The sequence below is a fragment of the Vulpes vulpes genome, chromosome X, assembly GCF_048418805.1.
Source record: "Vulpes vulpes isolate BD-2025 chromosome X, VulVul3, whole genome shotgun sequence".
In the NCBI taxonomy this organism is placed as follows: domain Eukaryota; kingdom Metazoa; phylum Chordata; class Mammalia; order Carnivora; family Canidae; genus Vulpes; species Vulpes vulpes.
In genome coordinates this window covers 83,184,507-83,194,121 of record NC_132796.1, presented here as the reverse complement: position 1 = coordinate 83,194,121, position 9,615 = coordinate 83,184,507, and positions in this window count along the sequence as shown.

Genomic DNA, 9,615 nt, shown 5'->3' with positions numbered 1-9,615 from the left:
TCAGAGAAAGACAAATACCATATGATCTTCCTCATATGTAGAATTTAAGAAAGAAAACAGATGAACATATGGGAAGGGGGAGAAAAAGAGGAAAGCAAACCTTAAGAAACTCTTAATGATAGAGAACAAGCTGAGGGTTGATGGAAGGAGCTGGGTAGGGGATGGGTTAGATGAGTAGATGGGTATTAAGGAGGGCACTTTTTATAATGAGCACTGGACATTTGTATGTAAGTGATGAATCACTGAAGTCTACTCCAGAAACCAATACTGCACTGTATGTTAACTAAAATTTAAATTAAAAAAAAAGATCACTCTTAACTGACCAGTCCTTTTCTTCTATCAACATGTATGAAGGCTTGAAATCAAGATATTCAGACAAAGAAACTCAAGGCAATTTCAATTTTTTTGAAAATCTGATTTATGTTAGGTAGATTTTTGCCCTATTCCATGGGCATTTCAGGCCCTCTGTGATCTGGCCCCAATTTTCTACCTTTAGATACCTTTCCACCTTTTAATACTATTTTCCCTCACACATTTTTAAGTGCTGGCTATGTCAAATTACTCACCATGCAATTTCACTCCTTTATTGAAATTACTCTTGCTGTTTCCTCAACTTCAGATGCTTTCTCTGCTTTATACCTACAGGACTCACTCTTCAAACTCCAGCTTACCACTTTTTCCACAAAGTCTTCCCTACAGCCCTATTCCTAACTCCCAATGGAAGTAATTGTTCCTTCTTCTACCATTCCAACAACATTTTGTATCTCACTGTTTGAAAGAATTCCACAAGCATATGTTGAATCACTGAGTTTCCTCTCTGCCTTGACATGTTTAGTAATATTTCATTAAATATTGAAGCTTATAAAAGATCTAAAAGTTATCATTCTTAATATCTATAATCATAATATAAGGCTGTAGTTACTGAAGATATGGGGAATCTTCCTGTGGTACGTCACAAATGAATAGTGCTTTCATAAGCACTATTTCTCACTCTTCGCTTTATTGAGGTATACTTGACAAGTAAAATTGTAAAACAATTTTAAAGTATTTAAAGCATACATGACAAATTTACATATATATGTATATATATACTGTAGATTTCTCCTCATCAAGGTAACGCCTCCATCACCTCACATAATTACTCTCAAGAAATGCCTGATGATTTAAAGTCACTTGCTCCTATAAGTGAGACTTTTTGACTTTTTTTTTTTTTTTTTTTTGTTCCCTAAGCCTTTTTTCTTGAAATATTTTGGGAACTGTTATCAAATCCCCTAGATAATTTGAGATGGTGTTTACAAAGAAGAAACAAGGAAATACCACAGGAAAGCTACATTTGAGGATATAAGAGTTCATTGGGAGTCCAAGAAATGTTCAACAGATCTATATTCTACTTTGGCTTAGATTTAATTGCTGAGCCAAATCAAGAAGTACGAAGTTAATGTAAGTGAACTAATCCCTGAAAAATCTGCATGATTCCATACTGCCACTAGAGGGCTCAGTGGGAGCATTGGTACTGGCTATCCTGGAAAGGTGCTGGGAGACAGCCACAAGCAGTATTCGGGAAGAGAGACTTTGGTGATGCTGACCAGCAGCTTGTAGACCCAATCAATGGATATAGAATATTGGCACCTGTACATGGAAGAAAGCAAGCTAAGTAATGCCAACCATCATTCTGTGAAGACATATAATGAGCCTGATGCCTTAGGAGTTATTTTAGAGTCTCAGAGAAGACATTGTAACATTGAACCAGCCAATGGACAGACATCCAGATCTACGTAGAGGAAAAATGCACTAGGGGACGTGAACCAGAAGATAAATCATTGGACTAAGGAAAATCCTTCTACCTGGCAGCCAGAAGACCTTCTTACCCCTCAGAGTGAGTCACCCTATGGGGTAAAGGGATCAATCATTCACCTTATCTCTTTTTCTTTGCCTTGGGAAGGAAGGTATAAAATGATATGATGGGATTCTCTTTCTTCTCTTGGTTTTAGAGCTAATACTCTTCCTGGTGAGGGCAAGTATAAGATGTTTTGGACAACTATTTCAAGAATTCAAGATCAAGTCAATCTAGCTAAGAGCACTATAAATTTTGAACTGATTCTGTTGCCTTATTCTCATATACTGTCTTTTCCTTCAATTCTAGGATTTCCTTTCCTTTTCTTTTTTTTTTCTTTCTTGGCCACTTATCCCAGGAAAAAAAAAATGTCTTTTCTTCCTTGGATCCAACCTTAAAACCTTGTTCCCTGCCACTCTTCCTGGATATGTGCAAAATTGTCTTTACCCTCTTGTTTATTGACTGCTGTTTTTAATTCTGGGATTATAATCATAATCATAATTGCCTGACACTCCCTAAATTCTTCTAAGTGTTCATCTTCCTTTCTCTGTAGTTTCTTTTCCTTTCTCTGTCCCCCACCCTTTCTCTTAACAAATCTCTAGTTGTCATTAATTACTAGTTATTCAGAGGAGCTCCATTAGATAGAAAGAATAATGATTATTTACTGGGTGGATCCACAGCCTTATTTAGCAAGATGGCTTGATCATCTAAATCCTTAAAGTTGAGTAGGGTAATGCTAAAGAAAAAAATATTCATGATGATTGTTACAGTAGGTAAGGCAGACTTTATACAGGGGGTCACTACAATCGGGATTTTGTAGCAGGGGAGAGAGATTGAGTTCAAGTCTTACAGGAACAAGTAGGGACTTAGAAGCCAAGGAGCAGGGTGGTTGTCAGTGGATGGAAAATACTAGGAAGAAATATTAGGGGTGGAGGGATTCTGGTTAAACTGACTTGACAAGATGTTTTGCAGAAGGCAGACCAGAATGATAAGATATCTAGTGTGAGGGATGAGAAATTAGATCAGATGTCAAGGTCTGAGATTTACACTAAACTGACCCAGCAGGATTTTTGCTAAAACTGGAATAAATAGGCCAAGAACAGAGTTTGAGGGTGAGGCCTTGTCAAAAAAAGGGACTCAGAGGAGCCTGACTAATCTTTGTTCAAAGGAGTCTTTGTTAGTAGCCAAGCCAGGGAGAGAAATTCTGAATTACAACCTGTACTGGACTTTGGATCCAGAGTGTATGTCCCAGGAAGAGACAAAATTTATGAAGGAACTGATAAGATTAATATTTTCTGAAGAATAATTTTGATTTTGTAAAATTAGAGACAGATATAGAAAGCCAGACAGGGTTGGTAGAAAACTACTATGATAACCACAAATACACAAACATGGAAAACAATTTTGTGGGTTTGTCTTAGAACCAGATTCGTTGAATATTGCACAACTGTGCTGATGAAACAGGTAAATTTTGCTAATCCTTGCCTAACTCTGCCTTGGCAGGTTCCAGAGATTCTTGATTTCAAGAAAGGCAGAGACTAGCATAACTCTCTTTCTGGGACACACACCTTTTTTTTTTTTTTTTTTTTTTTTAATTTAAGTGAGCCTTGGGCCAGAGAAGGAACTCAAACTTTTCTCAGAAAACCAGTTAGAAAACATAATGTTGCTAAATGTCTCCAACAACAACAACAAAAAAAGGGAGCTGTCTGCTCTCTGAAGTCACACTTTAAAGCTTTTAAGATGCAAAACAATTGCTCATCTCCCCTTCTACTCTCACTATCTTACCACTCACAGAATCTCAATTGAGTGATTACAAATGTAAATTTTGCCAGTTGCTAACTCCCTTAGAGACTAATCCCCATCTGTAAAACTTGTTAAATGAATCTGTGAATTTAACTGATTCCAAACAACCACTCTGGGGAAATAATAAACTGTGCACACATTTCTAGAATGTAAGTGTTCATTCAGTAAACATTTCTTGAGAATTTATAATGTGCCAGACACTTCTCCAGGCACTATGGATACATAGACAAAAGGCACATTGCCTGCCCTTCAGGAACTCACTATTTAGTGGGGGGACAACCAAATAAACACTTAAAATACAATGTAATGGGCAGCCCCGGTGGCGCAGCGGTTTGGCGCCGCCTGCAGCCCGGGGTGTGATCCTGAAGACCTGGGAACGAGTCCCACATCAGGCTCCCTGCGTGGAGCCTGCTTCTCCCTCTGCCTGTGTCTCTGCCTCTCTCTCTGTGTCTATGGATAAATAAATAAAGTCTTTAAAAAAATACAATGTAATTAGCTCTAAAATCAACCCATTCACCGTGGAGGAGCTACTCTACTTCAACCTTGGGAATGGAGGTCAGAATTGTGTAATTTTTAAGATCCTTTTAGTCAAATACATTTGGGTTCAAATCTCTGCTCTATTACTTGCCTAACACTGTGAAGTGGGGATAATGGCAATTTCCAGTTCACTAATGCACACTCTTAACACTAGAAGAAACACAGTAATTGCCTAATGTTAGCTATTATTTATTATATTGTTAAACTGGGAGAGGATTTCCAGAAGCACTGACACTTAAACTGAGTGAAGTGATATTGATTAACTTCAGCACTATTAATATTTTAGACTAGATAATACCTTGTTGAGGAAAAAGCTGTTCTATGCTTTGGAGAATCTTTAGCAGCATCCCTGGCCTCTATCTACTAAATACCAGTATCAACCTCCCCCTACAATGCAGTTGCAACAACCGAAAAATGTTTCTAGACATGGCTAAACATGTTGGGGGGCTGAGAATTATTCCTGGTTGATAATCACAGAGGTATAAAGTGTCATTATCAGAAGAGTCCTTAAGAAAAACAACACTGGAACTACTTAGGAGAATAGGTTTAAGGGGGAACAAAACTGGAAAAAGAGAGATCAGTTACTAAAAACAAATCCTGATCCATCTCTTTTCTCACTTCATCAGCAACTCCTATCAGCATTAACTCTAAAAAATATCTGATATCAAAATACTTCTCACCATTCCAATTGTTACCATCCCAAACTCTCACCTGGACTCCTTGCATTAGCTTCCTATCTGATCTCCCATGTCTTTACTTGTTCCTCTATAGTCTATTTTTCACACAGAAGCCAATATGTAAAGCAGATCACAACCTTTCATTGATTCGTATTTCCATTAAACCTAGAGTAGAAATTCAAGTTAAGTAGCATAGCCAAAACTGCCTACATAATCTTATCCCTGTTTCCCTCTAATTTCATCTCCTATCACTCCACTCAACTAAGCTTCTGTCCTGGTGACCCTTTTGCTATTTGTGAAATCATTAAGCTCATTTTCCTTTCAGGATTACAATTGTTTATTTCAAGAATGTTCTTTCTCCATTCACTTGGCTGACTCCTTGTCATACCCAGATCTTCATTCAAATGGCATTTCCTCATAAAAACCCTGCCTACTACTCTGTCTAAAACAGACACAAGTATACTCCTAATCCTGATTCTGTTATGCCTTGCTTTTGTCATAACACTTGTCACTGTTTGAACTTATTTACTCATTTATTTATGGTCCTCAAGTAGAAAGCAAGTGTCACAAGAATAGATATTGGTCTGTTTTGCTCATTAGTGCATCACCAGCACTTAGAATAGTGCCCTGCACATAGTAGGCAATCAATAAACATTTACTGAATAATTATGTTCAAACTATAGGAATAAAGTGATACAGGACATAACCTAAGGCAGTAGCAGTGGGTAAAGGAGAAGGAAGTACAATAATTAATTAATGTAGAAGAAACGGAATTGGTGATTAATTTGATAGGAAGTGTCCTTAAGAAAGAAGAATTAGAGATAACTCCCAGGTCTTAGAGTAAATGGTAGTGGGTAATAACAAGAATGGGAACACATGAAGAGGAAAAGAGTTGGAGGGAAAATTTGAAGACTTCAGTATACCTAGTACAAACATATGGACCCATCTGATAAGCAATTGGATATAAATTCTGGAGGTCAAGTGAAATTTTCATACTGGAAGTAAATATATGGAAGTCATCCATTTATTATGATAGGTGAACCCACGGCAGTTGATTAGATTATCCAAAAGAAAGTAGATAGGCTAAAAGAAGAAAACTTAAGTCTACAAACATGGTATATGGAAAAGTTAACATTTAAGACTTATTATGTAAAGCGGTAATGGAGAAATCCCACAGATGAGGTTAAAAAAAAAGAAAGATGAAACACCTAGAAAGTAGGAAGGTTTGACCTCAAAGAAGTCCTAGGAGAAGTATTTTCAAGGAGGCAAGAGAGGTAGCAGTGTCATATGTTATGGAGAAAATGTCCATTAGATTTAGCAATGAAAAAGCCACTAGAAATCTTGGCAAAAGCAGGATCAGTGGAATTTGGGAGACATAATTCAAACTAAAGTAACTGAAAAAAAAATGAGAAATAAAATATGGATATGTTAAGTGTAGAGTACACTTAGAAGTTTGTATTCCAAGGGAAGAAAAGATAGAGTAATAGGATTGAGAGGTTTTGTCTGGTTTTAATGAGAGCAACTTGAACATGTGGATATGCTAAAAGAAAATGGAGGGAATAAAACAGAATGGAGAGGAAGAAGTTTCATTTACTGAATATCAAAATTTATATCAAAAGAGGGGAGGGCCCTGAAGGGTAGAACGGACTGGGATCCAAAAGAGACGTGGATGGATTAGCTATGAGAAAGTGCTCTATTTAGGAAAAAATGTATAGTTTTAAGGATGGACATGGGTATAGATTGTGTAGATCAGTGACAAAAGGGGTAGAATGTTGAGAGCGGTTCCAAGCCCCGAATAGAATGATTAAAAGAAATAAGAGAATTAGTGATTATTGATTGCTTACATCTTATTGATTGCTTACATCTTATTGATTGCTTACATCTACTGTGCAACACATTTTCTCTGTGAAGTAGGAGACATGGTCACCAGCTGGAAGAAAGAAAGGGAGGTGGTAGAGAAAGGGGTAGTGAAAATGTGAAACAGCTTCGGTAGGAAATAGGAACAAACTTCTTTTATGTTTCAGAGATATACAAGAAGGACATGTTAACATCTTTGTCAGTTCGCTCTTTTAAAAATCTAGAGACATAAAGAGAAACAGGTACTGGCTCTTCTATTGATTATAGACCTTAAGCAAGTCAGTTAAAATTTTCTGAGTCTTAGATTCTCTCTTCTGTAAAATGAAGGGTTTAGATTTGCTGACCTAACTATAAGTTCTTTACAGTTCCAGGAAGATATGACTGGTTCTGTTGCTCTAAACCAGAGGCCATTATAAGATAGGCAATCTTATTTTGCTTCAATTGTGAGACACAATGGGACCATAGCAACAAATCAACAGTGAGGAGGAAGAAGCAGAAAACAGAATATAAGGCTGATGTTTGTGAGGAAATTGAGGTTGGAGTAAGAAGTATGTGAATGCTATTATACAAAGGAGCAAAGTAATGTTGGATCTAACTTGTATTAATGATAGCTAGGGATTATTTGATATAGTGGCTTATGACATGGCAGCAGCGATTTCAAAGTAGTGGTGATGTTTGGAATCACATGGATTTCCACACCATAGTTTTGAGGTTAAAGATGCTACTAGCCTTAAACTGGGGACAGAGAACACTAGATGTGGCACCTAGAAGGAAGGGCTTAGACAAGTAGAGAGTAGTTTACACCAGGACTTTAATTCCAACAAGAGAAATTATAAATCCATTTAGAAGACCAATGCAGTTTCCAAGACATACAGATTTCACAAACCTGCTCTGTGGGCAGGTTGGTGCTCAGGGTTTCTTAGACAAGGAATATAAACATATTTGAAGCTACAAAACCAATTCTATTCCTTGCTTGTTCAGGAGACAGAACTTCAAAGGTGCAACCTGTCTTAGTGAGGTTTGGCTCATCATTGTAAAGATGTTTCTTGAAAAATGTGTGGGTTAGGGGCACCAACCCCTGTGGAGTGAAAAATCCACATATAACTTTGACTTCCCAAAAACTTAACTAGTAAGCCAGCCTTACTGATAACATAAACAGTTGGTTAACATATATTTTGTATGTTTTGTGTATTATATACTGTATTTCTACAATAAAATAAGCTAGAGTAAAAAAAATGTTAAGAGAATCATAAAGAAGAGAAAGTATCTTTTGGAACTGAATTTATTTTTTTAAAAAAAGAAATAAAATCTACCTATATAAGTGGATCCACACAGTTCAAATCCAGTTCGAGGCCAAATGCAATGCTTTACTACTCACCATATGAGATGCTGCCATATAGCTATACTCTTATTAGTCTGCCTGCACCAGATGGATATTAAAGAGGATTCACCTCAAAATTATTTTGGTCTCATTCATCTTTGCTTCTCAGCACCTAACTTTGCGCTGTGAATAGACACTCAGTGTTTGATGAATTAATGCAAATATTAGCATACACACTCAGAAGAGCTAGCAGATAGAAAAAAAGTGATGGTACATGTACATTTTGTGGCAAATCTTGTGCATCCTCTTTTTTTCCCCCAAATTTTCAAAGTTTATTTTGTCAACTTGGAAGGCCCTCAGGTGAATCATTCAGGAGAGTAGTAGAAGAGAGAACATGGCTATGCAATGAAAGCATTAGAATTACTTTTTTAAATTGTGTACATATACATGTTTTGATATTTTTTTAGAAAATATGCCTAGAAAGTGACTACACTGACTTATAATGTGAGCAAAAGGCAAAAGAAGAATAGAAAACAAGGATCTGAGAGAACAAATCCTGAGAGTTAAATAATGAACTAATTTCACAGACATTCAAATTACTAAATCCCCATCCTCTTGGAGGATGCTTTTGCATTTAAATTAAAGGCAGTACATGCATTTGAGGAATGACTCCTAGCAGAATCAATATCTTTAGAGTTCCTTTCACCACCACCAAATTCCATCCTGAACTTTTGGATAGTGATATGTAGCTGACATTTTAACTTTGGCATAAAGCTGTAAAAAATGAGCCCATACTTAAAAGGGTAATATGAATGGTGATCTGGCTGATGAATCGAAAACATGACAAATGCCACCACATTCCAGAAAGTAACCCTTCTATTATTTGTGTATTTCATCTTCCCAAATCCCATCCAAAGTGGTAACAGAAGGACCACAAATGAGAGTTGGAACCAATCCCTAAGGGAAATGCAGTCAATAGCTCTGAGAGATAACTGTTTCATTTAAAAGCTTATTTCTGGTAGGGCTTTATTTCAGGATGATTGTAATTCTGTTTAGCTCTAATGTTAAACGGAGTGTGAGCAACTTTCAAATTCTGAAACTACCTCCATCATCAAAGAAAGTTAAAACTGGAAGTCACCACCTGCTGAATGGTCAATTCTTTTAACTTGAGGACATTGATTCAGTCTGAAATATGATTGCTGCTAAGTCATATAAAATATCAGAATACTTTCAGACTCATAATGCTAGAACTTCATTTTGGTGAATAATGCCAGAAAGTAAAACCACTGACTTTTTCAAATTACTCTTGATGAAGAAAATAAACAAACAGAGCAAATCCTTATCAGATACCTCTAGTATATTAGGCAATCACAACAAACTCCAGGTGGCTTAAAGTTTAGGGCAGGGTTTGGCATTTCTAGAGTACAGTTAGATGAATGGCTGGAGTAGGTTTGGGGGACAATTTGCAAGCTAACTGATACCAATGGAAGCCACAAGAACTTGTAAAGAAAGATATAGTTCTAAAAGATTATTGCATGGGTGGATTTCTTTCATATAAAATTTTAAAAATTAAATTAGCTTTCATA